At 39.6% G+C, this 17,087-nt stretch overlaps 1 pseudogene; it reads right to left on the bottom strand.

Moving 5' to 3' along the window:
• Positions 1–17,087, bottom strand: part of LOC139478693 (uncharacterized) — a 38,236-nt pseudogene that overhangs the window by 11,969 nt on the left and 9,180 nt on the right.

Raw genomic sequence — 17,087 nt, 5'->3', positions numbered from 1 at the left:
ATACATGCTATCGATCCCTATTGCGTTGATCGATGCTCTTGATGTCAATCACTGGATTATCTGATCAAGACTCGATTATTTACAGACCGTCGTCATATAGCTGGAATAATGCTGAGTGCGGTGTAAAATAACATACCAGCCACTAGAAATAATTACCCCATCATATGCCGTATGAACTAGCTTGCAAACCAGGGCCAGCATGTACGGTAACATACCCCATACTCGTTTTGGAACCCGTCTTTCCTCTGTTCAAGTATAGCTATTGTTGCTGCTAGTTCCTGCACAAGGATTTTACTGGTGTCGGCGTCTGCGACTGCTCCTTCCTCTTGATCGTCACGGTTCTCCACCTCAGCGGGAATGCCTTAAATGTTTCAGGTTTATTTAGGGTTTATTGGAATTGATTCGAATCATGTTAAGGTTTTCTATCATTGGTAGGCAAGATGGTCATAATCATCAAAAAGCCTGAATATTTAGTTCAACATTAAGCAGAACAATACCATATCATACAATGTGCTGCTGAAACTGGTATACATGATTATTATTCATGATCTCCATCTTACCTTGCACACTTGGTGGTTGATGTTCAGCAAGCTGTATGTCACCCTCGTTGTCCAGAGAATTATTTGCCTTTCTGTACAACAGGAGACAAACATTAATGTCAGTTTTTCTTCGCATCATATCAGCAGAAGAATGTGCAGAACCATTTTAACTATTTTTCATCTAACATAGTACAACAGTTCGGTAATTATCATACTTATCATGTTTGTTATGTAAACACACAGCATGGCTCCTTAACGCCAGCTATATCAGATGTTGCCAGCTTGGATGAATAAATACTACAAGTACGGGTATGTGTGTTGAAAATAAACTAAGGATAACACAGAGTTCACTGATCGACTATGGTATTCCGCCGATTGCCTAAGCCAAGCCAATTAAGCCCATCCAGGGCAGCTTGAATTGTTCATTGCTTAAACATTCTGTACCAAAGGATTTCTACGTGTTGTTATTAGTGTAATATTTCAGTTATCTGGCACAGATCGTTCATTTTTATATGTGGTCCATGTCTGGAATACAACCCATGGGCTTCGTAAAAATGGATTTTGATTCAACTAACATTCAGCATTATTGATTTTTTACAAACTTTCTTTTAAACCAGGTCATGTCGTTCCCAATTCATGCAATAGTTTATGCACTTGCACCTGACATATCAAGCAGGGGGAGGGCTGACCAACGTCATGTCATCAATTAATAATGTAATGATACGTGCTCTATACATAAGACGTCTTTACAAAATTACCTCCCGGAGACCTAAAATCTCGCATATATGTAAGCACTTGCTGTCAGCCCTCTTTGAACACGTGCACCTCAAAATTCCGGGAAGTAATTGGTGCTCCGTCGACCAGGGTCACACAAGACATACGGTTTGGCTGCACCGCACATACTTTCAGGTTTGATTGACATTTGTGGATCTGCTACGTTAAAGGACGCAGATTTGCACAGAGGGTTTCCGGCGGTTTCCGCGGGTTAGATCAGATGATACCCAGTGCCTCGAGCTCATTTTGAATATGCTTTGTAAGTTGAGGCTTATAATATATTACTATGGATGTCAGTAAAAAGAGATAAGTGTAATGAAATATGCATTCTGTACATCTGACCTTCTGCAGGCAATCACGATGAAGAAGACAGTTGTAGCCACTAGAAGGCCCGTTGCGCCTCCTACTATGACAAGCATGAGGAATCCTGGTGTTGAAGAACTTCCGGATGTACCGTCTTCTGTGCAAACACAAAGGAATGTTCACCTGGATATCAAACTTGTGATTGTATTCCATCCCGACTAATTAACTGTGCATATCTTCTACCACTCTGCCCATGGCAAACTATCATGTTTCCTTGCATTTGTTCAAATAATTACCCGCAAACACAAAGGCATGTTCACCTGGATATCAAACTTGTGGTTGAATTCCATTCCAACTAATTAACTGTGCCTATGGACATGTGACATTGGCCATTTGATATCTGGGACGTATAAGGATATACACCAGTACCACGCCCAACACCCGGTGTTGATTCCCAAAATGGAAACAATGTGTACATTTATATTGTTCTGAATATTGATAAAAGTGATGTAAAAATATACTCAACAACTCACCCTTAAGTGGCAGTAGTTTGACTTATACACCTCATTATCATGTCATTAGCTCAAATAGCATTTTTTACTAATTCGATGTGACAGAATTTGCGAATATTGTGCCAGATGCAATTTGTTTTCTTTGACCTGGTTTGAGTGAATCATGTTATTTAATATTTCTTCTATAGTCTAAAATGACAATGTCAAATATGCCGGTTAATGTCACGTCCACGAGAATATGACACACTATGCTTGGGAAATAAAATATTTATTAAAACGAAAATCTTACCAAGTGAACAATCTTTCCCGTTCCAGCCACTTTCACAACCCTCGGAACAATTCCCTGTCACAGGATCACATGTGTCATTTGCTCGTTTGCAGTGGCGATTGGCACATGCTTTCTTGCACTCATCACCGTAGGTTCCATTGCCACAGGCTGAAAAAAAAGAGTACAAATTGTATTCTGTCGTTTACTATAAATACATGCATTATAATAATAGCCATGCTATCGCCAGTTGCCCAAGCAGGAGTAAAAACAGGCCACATTGTATTTACTATTCGTTTACTGCACCTTCATGACATGCATATTATCAACATACCGTCTGTGCCATTGTGTGGTGTCAAGGAACATATAGCTCAATATATTTAAAAAAGCAAATGTGTGATGTATAAACTACAGATAAACTTCATTCGTTCTTTATTAAACCCTAGCTGTAGGGCCAAAAGTATCTCACCTTGTGAACAATCATTTTCGTACCAGCCACTTTTACAGCCATCGGGACAATTCCCTGTCACATAGTTGCATGTGTCACTGGGAATCTTGCAGTGGCGAGTGGCACATGCCTTGTTGCATCCTTCACCGTAGGTTCCATTGCCACAGACTGAAAGAAACAGTACACACCGTAATCTGTCGTTTATTAAGAATATGTGCATTATACTAACATACATGTCACCGACATACCATCTTATCATGTGTTTAGTATCCAGGACCATATCGCACAATATATTTTAGAAGCAAAAGAGTGCTGTTGAAATTCCACCGAGATAAAATTCAACAGTTCTCTGAAACTATCGTACCATGCAAACAGTCGTTCCCGTTCTAGCCACTTTCACAGCCTTTGGAACAGAATCCTGTTACATGATCACATGTGTCATTTGGTGTCATGCAGTGACGACTGACACATGACTTGTTGCAGACATATCCGTAGCTTCCATTTTCACAGGCTTGAAGAAACAGTACATACAATAAATATCTGCGCTTTCATGGCATACATACAAAAAACGTATCATTTTTCGATCTGTTTATAGTTTTCAGGTGCATATGTTATGGATTAAAGAGCATTGTTCAAACTACAGCTTAAATAAAACAGACATGGAACTCATGGTCATATTGTGGTTCTATCTACAAAAAATGAAAATCTTACCAAGTGAACAGTCATTCCGTCTCCAGCCACTTTCACAGCCTTCGGGACAAGTCCCTGTCACATGATCACATGTGTCATTTGCTCGTTTGCAGTGGCGATTGGCACATGCTTTCTTGCACTCATCACCGTAGGTTCCATTGCCACAGGCTGAAAAAAAGAGTACAAATTGTATTCTGTCGTTTACTATAAATACCTGCATTATAATAATAGCCATGCTATCGCCAGCTGCCCAAGCAGGAGTAAAAACAGGCCACATTGTATTTACTATTCGTTTACTGCACCTTCATGACATGCATATTATCAACATACCGTCTGTGCCATTGTGTGGTGTCAAGGAACATATAGCTCAATATATTTAAAAAAAGCAAATGTGTGATGTATAAACTACAGATAAACTTCATTCGTTCTTTATTAAAACCTAGCTGTAGGGCCAAAAGTATCTCACCTTGTGAACAATCATTTTCGTACCAGCCACTTTTACAGCCATCGGGACAATTCCCTGTCACATAGTTGCATGTGTCACTGGGAATCTTGCAGTGGCGAGTGGCACATGCCTTGTTGCATCCTTCACCGTAGGTTCCATTGCCACAGGCTGAAAAAAAACAATGCAAATTGTATTCTGTCGTTTATTAAGAATATCTGCATTATAATAACATACATGTTATCTCCAGCTGCAAAGGCAGGAGTAGAAACAGTAAACTATTAACAGTGATAAATTGATTATCTGCATTGTACAATCATTGTTTAGCCTAGAATGACATGACTGTATGCATGAGACACCTCTCAGGTAGACAAGCATATACATAACGATTTCTGGAACAAAGGCGCGATGCACACGAAACAGAAGTTTCAACGGTACCTGTACCACTCGTCCAATCGGTCAAGCGAGAAAGGACACATGATGAAACCCACGATATGGGTTTTGTGAATGGCTATTCAAGGATACAAAAAGTGTATTCCAGCCCACTGATCATAGTCAGTATCATGCCAACAATCGTTTTATGAATGGTTAGTAAATAGCTATAATACATCTCGAATAAATAAACAAAAAATGATCAGTGAGCTATGGATGTACGAGGGGTGTTCATTAAAGATTTCCCCTGACCCACTTCCGATGGAACTAGTGGAATGAAACTTGGCATAGGTATTAGTCTTTCTCCACATAGGAACCACCACGAGTTAGAAATTTCTCCCATCCTTTTTGCAACTATGGAGACCTCGCTTGTAAAAGCCCTCATTTTGCGTCTCAAACCAGGACTTGACTTCATAAATCAGTGTTTTATCATCTGTGAAACGTTTTCCCTTCAAAAATAACTTCATGGTTGGAAAGAGGTGGAAATCAGATGGTGCAAGGTCAGGAGAGTAAGGAGGATGTGGAAGGATTTCATAGCCACAGGACCGCGCTTCTGTCTGGGCAACATAAGGGTTGTGTACTGGAGCATTGTCTTGCAGGAGACGGACACCCTTGGTCAGCATGCCACGCCTCTTAAGCTCGATAGCGTCCCGCAATTTCCGCAGCAGTGAAGCATAAGAAGCTCCTGTAATTGTGGTACCCTTTGCCAAGAAATCCATCATCACTACTCCGTGCTGGTCCCAAAACACCGTGAGCATGACCTTGCCTGCAGAGGGTTGGACACGTGCCTTCTTTGGGGGTGGTGACTCCACATGCCTCCATTGAATCGACTGAACTTAAGTCTCAGGATCATAGTGATGGACCCATGTTTCATCCTGTGTGATAAGTCTGTCAAAAAAGTTTGCCTGGTTTTTTTTGGCACATGTCCAAAAGGTCCTTTGAGCAATTGACTCGTTCCTGCTTTTGTAAAGTGTGAGCAACCTAGGAATCCATCGTGCAGACACCTTATCGAAGGATACCACCTTCCTAAGAAAACGTCCAAACATTAACATCGAGACAACAGTATCTAAATATAACAGTCATATGGTTGGTTTACAGTTTCTACCCATGCATTCTTAAAATAGCGAATAGACAAGTATTCCCTTAATTCATTGTTATTCATCAAATACACCTATGGTAGAGATATTCACATTTAGTTAATTTCCAGCTGATGGGTTCAGATCGTTGAAACTCAACCGGAAAGCTAGTCATAATGCGTCAGAGATATTGGCTAATTAATATTGTGTTGTAGTTTGTATTATTATCTAAATGTTCTTAAAACACTTACCCCACACCTGCACTTCAACAAAGTCTAACACAGGACCTTCTTTATCATTACTTGTCACTGTATATACAGTCAGGTAGCGCCACGTCCCAGGACAGGTCACATTGAGAACGTCAGGGACGTCTGTACCATCAGGACGCCCTGTTACATTGTAGCATAGAGTTCCTCCTTTGGGATGAGTTTGATTTGTCATAGATGTGTAGAGTCGTACACCATTACGTCTAACCTTGTCTGAAACAAGTATATATATAACGTTTATACTTAAGTTCTTGTAGTCAATAACTATAACGAGACATCCTGCAGTATAGAAATAGATTTGATTTACATTTAGAAACATTGCATCTGACAATGGCATAGAAACTATGGCATATGTACGATGGTAGGGAAGAACAATCCAGCCATTTCACGAATGTGGGATGCGTCATGTGACGCATGTTATGTAATGTTCCGGTAGACAACTACACAAAAAGAATATTTCACTCGACATAGGAAATATCCTCTTCGGAGTGCTCTACTGGCTTCACCCGTCACTGACACAATATTCATTTACGCCAAACTCCACATAACTTCATCCATATGGTGAGGGCTTAAAAACAACCTAATGATTGATAATTTGACCTAAGACGACACAGTATCAACAGAGTCACCGAGCCTGAACACCAAATCCATTTAGTCCCCTTGTACCGCCAGTAGGTTGTTAGTGGCCAATTTGGCCAACCCAAAAATTACAAATGTTCGTCACTGACAGCAAATTCACTGAGGCGCTCATAAAACATCAAGTCTTGTGGCTTATCTTGTGATGAATGATGTATATCAGTTTTCTGGTGAAAGATTGTAAATGGGAACACAACAAATGTAAAATATTTTAGTTTCCTCGAAGAACTGATTACATCATCTTTGCAGGTGATCTTAAGATACATCTGTGTGACTTGACCACTTGCAGTCTGAGAGGAGTAAGACGTTGAGTTCCACCCGTGTCCTTCCTTTTTCACGTGTGAAGTTGGATTGAATATTCTTGAGTACACAAATGAAGTGTTGGCGGCTTTGAGCTCGCTTTAAAACTTGTAAATCTGCTGGGGTTGATTGTGTTATAGCTGAAATGCTTAAGTACTCATTACCTGATATTATCCCTTTTCTGGTTAAATGTTTCCATCGAAACAGGTGATACAGGTGTTTTGTCCTTCTGTCTGGTCAACATCTATTATGATTCCGTTATTCAAGAATGGTAACGTAAACAATCCTGACAATTACCGGTCTCTCACGAGTATTCTTGTTAAAGCATTTACTTGTATCATCAATGATAGATTAACACAGTGGTCAAATATAAGAGATTTGATCCCTGAAACACAAGCGCGATTTCGAAAAGACTATTTGACTTTTGACCACATATTTACTTTGTATGCAGTCATTGAGAAATATTCATCATAAAGAAAACTTAAGTTGTATGTGGCCTTTGTTGATTTTAAAAAGGCATTTGATTCTGTAAATAGAGCTAAATTGTTGAGCTGTTTGAAAAATAAGGGTTTAGGAGGCAAAAGGTTTGCCATTGTTAAATCAATGTATGCAAATGTAAAACCATGTGTTCGTTATGGTGATACTGAAAGTGGCTTTTTTTATTGCGCGATAGGCTTACGCCAAGGATGTGTTTTATGTTCTATTCTTCTCATTTATTTTATAAATGAGTTATATGTTGATATCATGCAGTCTTGTAGACATGGCGTCCAGCTCTTCCCTGAGATACTTGAACATTTCATGCTACTTTTTACAGATGATGTGATTTTGATGTCTTGTATTTTTATTGATCTACATAAGCATCTTAACATACTTTCGCAATAATCATATTAAAGGAAAATTAGTGTTTATCTTGATAAAACAAATGGTCGAGTGGCCGTAAGGGAGAAATGTTTTTTTTTAAGGTAAATGTATCAATGTTGTGAATGAATACAAATAATTTGGCATATTGTTTACCCATACACTGAATCTGAATAAGTCAGTAATTAATCTCACAGGCAGAGCAAAGAAAGATCTGTTACAAGTCAACTCTGTTATCTCTAAGCTTTGAGTTATTTCACCGAAAATGTATTTCAAATTATTTGATTCTCAAATACAACCTATTTTACTATATGGGTCTGACATATGGGGTTCTAAAGAGTTCTATACAATTGAAAAGGTTCATCTCCTCGCCTGTAAAACGTTTTTGAATGTTGCTATGTCAACACCAAGTAATATGGTTTATGGATAATGTGGAGAGATTCCCAATGTACATTATATCTTACACTCGTTGCTTGAAGTATTGGTGTAAAATAATGATTATGCCTGAACACCGTTTACCTTAGAAAGCCTACAACACCTCGATAGTCTTGGAAAGAACACATGGGCTTTTTGTATACGCACATAGCTTTTTACATATGGCTTTGGTTTCATTTGGCTGCCCCAGACAATTGGTAATGCAAATGTTTTCATTTAGTACTTTCGCACGCGGGCCATTGATATGTTTCATCAGAAATAGCATTCGGATATTTACGAAAGTTCAAGATATGATACTTTTCGCCAGGTCAAGTCATTTGCTTGAACCGGAAACTTATGTATCAAACTTACGGTATATAGGAATTTTCGTAACATCATTATTCGTTTTAGACGTGGCCTGAATGATCTAAAAATTAACACAGGAAGATTTCCATCTGTTGAGAAATCCCTGAGGTTTTGCCAATTCTGTGTCATTGATGTCGAAGATTAATACCATTTTATGTGTATTTGCCCTATATACGAAAATCTAAGAAACAAGTACTTACCGCAGTGGTCCTTGACTGTGTATGATATAAAATATGTTATGTAACTCCGTTTTATATGGGCCTGTGACCTTTCATACAATAAAGAATTGAATTGAATTGAATTGACCACTTGCAGTCTGAGTGAAGTAAGGCGTTGTGTTCCAACCGTGTACTTCCAACAACAATAATTCGTTGATAGAGAAGTCATTGTCACTGTTTCACGTGTGAAGTTGAAGTAAATGATCATTTGTACACTAACGAGTGAGTGAGTGAGTGAGTGAGTTTATGCTTTACGTCACATCGGCAATATTTCAGCCATATCGTGACGAGAAGTTATATAAGTACACTAACGAAGTGTTTCATGAGCTGAGAACCTATCATTATTGGATTTATCATAGATCTTTGCGCATGTGACAATACTCACGGTCTGTTCTGAAGAAGATTTTAACCAATGGCAACTGAACTTCCATCTGTAGATCGACCTTCCACCAAGCCATGGATTCATGTTCCTTCGTGTGGGCTGAGAACATATGGCTGTCCGCGGTAGTTATGCCATCAACAGCTTTACTTGCGGCCAATGAAGATTCCCTAGTTGTGCTCATCCACGCTGGTTTGTTCTGTGCAACGTTCAACCTTTCACCTGGAACAGTGATTTGCGGTATTTGATATATTAGCATCTGTATAAACCCCTAATCCATAGCATGACAATCCTCAAGGGAAAATATTGCTGGAATGCATAACGAATAAAGCTGCTCCTGATGAAAAATAATCTTATTCAAAGATACAATAGATTACTGTTTGACAACAGATGTAGACTACACTTTTCTACAAAATTACTCACCCTATAAAGGGTACCTCACAACTGTGTTGCCAAAAAAGGTTCATTACATGAAAAATAGTACTTCTATAATATGTGGGGCGGGATCACTATGACTGCCAGAATGTCCCTGAATATAGTCCAAGGAAGATTATTATCGAGACAACATACCGGCGCATGCTTGGCTTTCAAAACGATAACGCTCGTGGCCACCGTACCCACAGAACTAACCTATTCACAACGTTGGCCAAAGTTAAGTTTTGTGGGGGGCCAGACGACCCTAGATACAAAAGATCCAAGAGACAACGTGTCTAAATATACCTGAATATATTGAATGGAATGTGTTTAAAGATGAGAATCGACTGTCCTTCATATGCTGATGTTTACTGTGCAAATTCCAATGTCGAGGTGACATGTAGCATATGTTGTACCTCACGTATGTTACATGCATTCATTGTCATGTAATATGGGTTATATGACATTGCATAAAATAAACATCTTGGATTTCATGAGTATGCCCTCAACCATGTAAAAACAACATCGTCCACAGTTTGCCCCATGATCAGAACAATGTACATACACTATTATCCACTGATTATGCCAACTGTGAAGAGTCCCCTTCTATGATTAGAACACTGTACACACAACGTTATCCTCTGGTCAAGTGTAATCTTCTATGATTAGAAAAATGGTCATACACCTCTTTACACTGTTGATGATTATACCTACTGTGGAGTGTACCTTTCTATCATTAGAAAAATGTACACATACCATAATCCACTGTTGATAATAGCTACCGTGAAGTATATCCTGCTCTGATGAGACTCCATCGTCATTGATAATGCATCCTTCATGTTAACCCTCCTCTTTTTCAAACCTCGCTCATGATTTCCTGGTATGTGTCATGAGCGTGTTACAGCCCTATGCCCAGAAGGCAGTGGCTCATGGGCCAATCTGGTGGTGCAGAATTATTTTCCTTTCCACATGGCCTCCCAACACCCTGGTTCAAATTGAATCTGATGAGACTACTACGCCCACTCGATCCGACTATTGGCCATGTTTCTTGGTTTAAGAAGCTTTGGACAAAGAACAATCAAACTTAAAAATTTGCAAACTCCAAAGGTATCATTGGTATCTGCGAAGAGGTTCCAAATGTAACAAAGCTTCGTTCTGGCTCTCAATCTTCTCAAATTAGATGAGTTTGTCAATATCGAGGTTGTTGTCTCAGTGCACAAGACACTGAACTCGCATAAGGGCATTGTCCGTGACAGATCTCGCTGCCTGTCCAGCATGTCCGAAGAAGATATAGCCAAGGAACTTGAACAACAGTCGGTCACAGCTGTCAAACGATTTACTTTCAAGCAGGGTGGTGTGGTCCAACCAACCAACACCTACCTCGTCACTTTCGCCCGTAGGCACTCGTGAAGAGCAACCTCCTCGTGGTGAGTGCTGGGTAGCGCTAATAGCTCTTCCCCCGTGTGGAACCGGGGTAGAATATTTCCACAGCACCCCATTGCTGGTCGTAAAAGGCGACCGAATTGGGCAACCTGTTTGCCGTGGGTTGCGTCCCTGTGTCGGTGGAGGAAGGGATTCTGGTGGTTGAGGGCACTGGGGGCCAGGAACAGTGTTCCTTTTGCCCAACACACCACTTTGACCCTAACTTCACCCAGACGGGTGGTAGAATGGGCCCGGTTTTATCAATCGGCTGGTCACGCCATGCCCTGTGCATGGTCCGCTTTGATGTTGACTATATATTTACTGATATTCCACACAATTATTTTGGAAAACATCAAAAATTGTATGTTCTAAATCTGCCTAGAGTCCCATGCCTGAAGGCGGTGGCTCATGGGCCAATCTGGCATTATTGACCTCCGGGTTCTATTTGTCTTCAGAAAATTGTCAAGGGCGGAACCAGCCTGACGTTATTCTGTTTGACTCTGTTAGCTTCCCGTGTCTGTATTGCTCGAGTATAGCATGCCTGTAACCCTGGTGTTTGTAGTCGGTTTCCACTGCAGCACCGTCCTTGTAGACACTCCATGGTGGGTGGGGAGCAGGGGTGTCGAATATCCTCTTTCCATTATGGCTACCCAACAGATCACTGGTTCTCGACAAAAAAACAAAAGAAGGCATATTGATACAGATCCTGCAATATCTTCTGATGAGGATTCTGTACAAAATATTGACTCTTGGCCTCGTTTTCTGGTTGTTGAAGGGATTGATGGTGAGCCTCTCAAACTCAATCCCTTTGTAGTTTCGAAATCTATCGAAGGTATTTGTGGTACTGTGAAGAATGTCACTCGTCTTTGTTCCGGTTCACTGCTCGTGGAGTGTGCAAGGAGACAGCAGTCTCTGAATCTACTCAATGCTGATCATTTTGCACATACAGAGATTGTTGTCTCTGTGCATAAAACACTCAATTCATGTAGAGGCATTGTTCGTGACCGTGCGAAGTGCCTCTCAGATATGTCAGAAGATGAAATTGTAGCAGAATTGAAACCTCAAGGTGTATCTTCAGTTAAACGGTTCAGCAGGAAAGATGGTAACAACATCATCCAAACTAATACGTACCTTTTTACGTTCAATCTCTCAAAGCTTCCAACCTCAATAAAAGCAGGATATTTCAACATCGGAGTGGATGTGTATATACCAAATCCGCTCCGTTGTTTCAAATGTCAACAATTTGGACATGGAGCGAGATCCTGTCATCACACCCAAGTTTGCTTCCGCTGTAGTGAGTCTCATGATAGCACTGACTGCACAAATACCATCAAATGTGCAAACTGCAGCGGTTTTCACATGTCCACTTCAAAATCATGTCCATCCTTTATAACACAAACCAAAATTCTGAAACTAAAGTACACCAATGATATTTCATTTAGAGACGCAAAGAAACTGGTAACCAGTGAACCAACCACTTCTGCCTCTTCATTGACTTATTCTGCTGCAATCTCATCTTCTCCTATCAAAGCTGATAATGGTTGGCAAACAGCTCTAAGCTGGGTGTCGAATGTTCAAAAAATACTGTACCAAATTGATACTAATGACACCAGCACTTCCTCTTCATCAGCTTCCCAAACTGAACCGCTGCCGGAATCTGTAACCTTGCCCGATCCTACCATTCAACCAGACACTGAACCAGACACTGTACCCGACTTGAGAAAAAATAGACCGCTTTCGAAAAGTGAAAAGAAACAACGTAAAAAAGAAGCAAGGGCCCTTAAACATGTTGAGGTGCCTTTGCCCTTGATTGTTCCTCTGGAGGTTCATAACTCTTTTGAACCTCTTGATATGGAGGTTGCTCCATCGCTGCCATTACAGCGTAGAGGACCTTCCCCCTGCTCACGATCTCCAATTGAGCCCCCATGATTTGTTCTCCCAGTTTAATCCAATGGAATTGTAGAGGACTTCGAACCAATTTTAACGACCTTCAGCTATTAATTCAGGATTTAAAACCATCAGCATTTTGTCTTCAAGAAACTTTCCTCAAATCAACAGATAATTTTAATTTAAGACAGTATGATTCCTACCATTGCTTTTCTCCTCCGGGGGATAAAGCTACTGGAGGATCTTCTGTTATGGTGAGGCAGGGCGTCATTCATAGTCCTGTTCCTCTAAATACTCCTCTTCAGGCTGTTGCAGTCCGTGTCACATTGAATGTTGTATTTACATTGTGTTCTTTATACATTCCACCTTCTTTTTCTCTGCGACAGTCCGATCTTCAGGCACTTTATGACCAACTCCCTAAACCCTGTGTTCTCATGGGAGATTTGAATGGCCATAACCCACTTTGGGGTAGTACTGACAGCAATACAAAGGGTAAATTACTTGAGGAATTTTTCTTAAATAATGATTTAAGCATTTTTAATGACGGTTCAACCACTTATCTACATCCAGCAACTGGTACTTACTCTTGTCTGGATTTATCAGTTGTAGATTCTAACTTACTAAGTGAATTTGAATGGTCAGTCCACGATGACCTCTGTGGAAGTGACCATTTTCCGACCATTTTAGAATCTGTGACTCCATCTGATGTTCCCCCATCTTCACGTTGGAATTTTACTAAAGCCAACTGGGCATTATATGAAGTCCTTTGTTCTAACAAACTAAACCCTGACGTATTTCTTGATGTTCCCGACTCTATACAACTGTTCTCCGATGAACTCACTAAAATAGCTGATGAATGTATTCCGAAGTCCTCCTCAAATCCTCACATACGTAAACCATGGTTCAACATTGATTGCAAACAAGCTAGGAAGGCACGGAAAAAGGCTGACAAATATTTCCGACGCCATCCAATGGTCCATAATCTCAATAAATTTAAAATTGTTAATGCTAAAACCCGGCGCACTTTCAAACAAAACAAACGTCAATCTTGGCAAAATTATGTATCCAAGATAAATTCACGGACGCCAATGTCCAAGGTATGGAACATGATTCAGAAAATAAAAGGTAAGGGTTCTAAGTCAAGCATACACCATCTCAAAGATGGGGATCAATTATTAACAGATACATCAGATATTGCAAATAAACTTGGTGAAACTCTGGCTCAACATTCTTCCTCGTCTAATTATGTCCCTCAATTTCAAAAATTCAAAAAGCTGCAGGAAAAGAAACCTTTACATTTTAATTCAGATAACGGGGAAGATTACAATGAAGTCTCTTCCATTCATGAGCTCAATACAGCACTTGGACAGGCTCATGACACTGCTGCAGGGTCTGATAATATCCATTATCAACTCTTAAAACATTTACCGCAATCCTGTTTAGAAACCCTTTTGATATTATTTGATAAAATATGGACGTCAGGAGAATTTCCTTCTTCGTGGCGTGAAGCTATCATTGTTCCAATACCTAAACCTGGACGTGACCATACAGTTCCTTCCAATTATCGACCCATTTCATTGACTAGCTGCGTTTGCAAACCCATGGAACGCATGGTCAATAAAAGATTAACATGGTACTTGGAATCCAATAACTTAATCACAAATATTCAATGTGGCTTCCGTAAAAATCGCAGTACCATTGACCATTTAGTTCGATTGGAGTCATTCGTTAAGAATGCCCTTATAAACAAACAACATGCAGTGTCTATCTTATTCGATCTAGAAAAAGCATATGACACTACATGGAAGTATGGTATTTTAAAAGATTTACATGATTTTGGATTGCGAGGCCGTTTGCCTCAATTTATATCCAAGTTTTTAACTGACAGGCAATTTCAAGTCCGCGTGGGTTCAACCCTGTCTGATTATAATCAGGATCAGGGTGTCCCACAAGGCAGTATTTTGTCTGTCACTTTGTTTAGTATTAAAATCAACAGTTTAGCAAAGGTTTTAAACGATTCAATTGATGGATCGTTGTTTGTGGATGACTTTAATGTTTCTTGCCGTGGTAGGAACATGCATACGATTGAGAGGCAAATGCAACTGTGTTTAAATAAAATCCAAAAATGGTGTTTAGAAAATGGCTTTAAATTTTCCAAATCTAAAACTAACTGTATTCACTTTTGCAGAAAATATAAACCTCACAAAGACCCTATAAAGACCCTGTAATATTAGATAACACCCCCATTAAAGTTGTAAAAGAAGCGAAGTTTTTGGGTATAATTTTTGATCATCATTTAACCTTTTTACCTCATATCAAATACTTAAAGAACAAATGTCTGAAAGCCCTAGATTTGTTAAAAGTTGTCTCTAATTCCAAGTGGGGAGGGGATCAGAAAACCCTCCTCCAGCTATACCGAGCTCTCATACGCTCTAAACTTGATTATGGCTCCATCATTTATGGTGGGGCTTGTAAGAGCAATTTAAAATTATTGGACACTATTCATCACCAAGGCCTGAGGCTTTGTCTTGGAGCCTTCCGAACTTCACCTATTCACAGTTTGTATGTGGAGGCTGATGAGCCATCCCTTCAACAACGACGCATTAAATTATGTTTACAGTATATCTCTAAATTATGTTCCACTAAATCAAATCCAGCATATGGCTGTGTTTTTAATCCTCTGTACAAAAATCTCTATAATAAAAAGACATCTCTTATTCCACCACTTGGAATAAGAATACAATCTGATGTTTCTGCTGCCCAAATCAATCTTGACACCATAGCCCCCACTCGGCTGTTCACTTCGCCGCCTTGGCAGTTAGTCAAGCCAGAGGTGGACCTGACATTAAGTAAACTAAAAAAATCGGACACAAATCAACTAATTTATCAACAGCAATATAATGAATTACGTAACACGTATGATACTCACAGATCTATATTTACAGATGGATCCAAGGATGATGACGCTGTTGCCAGCGCAACCGTCATTGGATCCAGGACTATCTCAACCAGATTACCAGATAAATGTTCTATTTTCACAGCGGAGGCAAATGCTATTTTAACAGCTCTAAAATATATCCACAGCCAAACTAAATATAAACAGTTCATTATTTTTTCAGACTCTCTTTCTTGCATTCAAGCTATTAAAAACATGTCTTCCACGCATCCACTTTTAATGGAAATTGTTGAACTGTTTACTGATCTTGCTACTGGCCAATACGACATCGTTTTCTGTTGGTTACCTAGCCATGTTGGAATCACTGGTAACACGATGGCTGATGCTGCTGCAAAAGCAGCTCTCAACAAATCTGTGACACCACTTCTTCTTCCCTACAGTGATTATAAACCCGTGATAAGATCTTACATCCGTGATCTAATGCAAAAGAAGTGGGACACTCAAGTAGGTATCAATAAATTACATGAAATTAAACCAACTATCGGTTACACCTACTTGGGCTGTCAGTCCAGATTTGAGGAGGTCATAATGCGACGATGTCGTATTGGCCACAGTAGATATACACATGAGTATATATTAAAAGGTGAGGATCCTCCGTTTTGTGTCCCTTGTGATGAAAGAATCTCAGTCAAGCATGTCCTGCTTGACTGCATTGATTTTTCCATCACAAGGGATAACTATTTCCAGGTCAAAACTATTAAGGATCTTTTTAATACTATAAGTACTCATTTAGTTATTGGTTTTTTAAAAGAAATTGAACTGTATCATAAATTCTGTTAATCTGTTTTGTGTATAATAACTTTTTTAAAATTAGTAGAATGAATTTATATCTGAGATTGTTAGTGGCAGTATCCTTGAAGGGGGTTAAAGTACTGTAAAATTATTGTCCCCCTGAGAGGGTATCGTAAGTCCCTGTCATTCACGGAATATTTCCATTTACTACGCTTTTAAACGTAGAATTTCTGTCATTTTAATTGTGGCTAAAATTATGTACAATCGCCAGCGACTGAAGGGATGATGTAAATCCTGCTAGGGTCCATGCAGGTAGCAAAGGTACTGTAAGTCCCCATGGTCCCTAGTATGGTGATCTACCTTCAGTTGCTGGCGATCTATAGCCTGTTTTTAAAATGTAATGTATATGATAGTGCTATTGATTTTATTATTACATACTAGTTTTAAATTTTATTGCTGGGATACGTCTAGTTGTTTTACTGTCCCTCGTTGGCAGGTTTTTACATACGTTTCATTATATGTATTATATTTAACTTTTGATAGTCACGATATGGCTGAAATATTGCCGATGTGACTTAAAATTTTAACTCACTCACTCACTCACTTTCGCCCGTACGTCTATCCCTCAATCGATCAAAGCTGGTTATTGTAGCATCGGAGTGGAGATGTACATGTATATCCCCAATACACTCTGGTGCTACACCTGCCAAGCGTTTGGACATGAATCCAAGTCCAGACATGCCTCCGCTGTTTGTTGC

Source organism: Haliotis cracherodii, unplaced genomic scaffold (assembly GCF_022045235.1).
Source record: "Haliotis cracherodii isolate W230 unplaced genomic scaffold, xgHalCrac1.p SCAF_4, whole genome shotgun sequence".
Classification (NCBI taxonomy): domain Eukaryota; kingdom Metazoa; phylum Mollusca; class Gastropoda; order Lepetellida; family Haliotidae; genus Haliotis; species Haliotis cracherodii.
The sequence above is the reverse complement of the archived record's forward strand: the minus strand, read 5'-3'. Positions and strand labels throughout refer to the sequence as shown.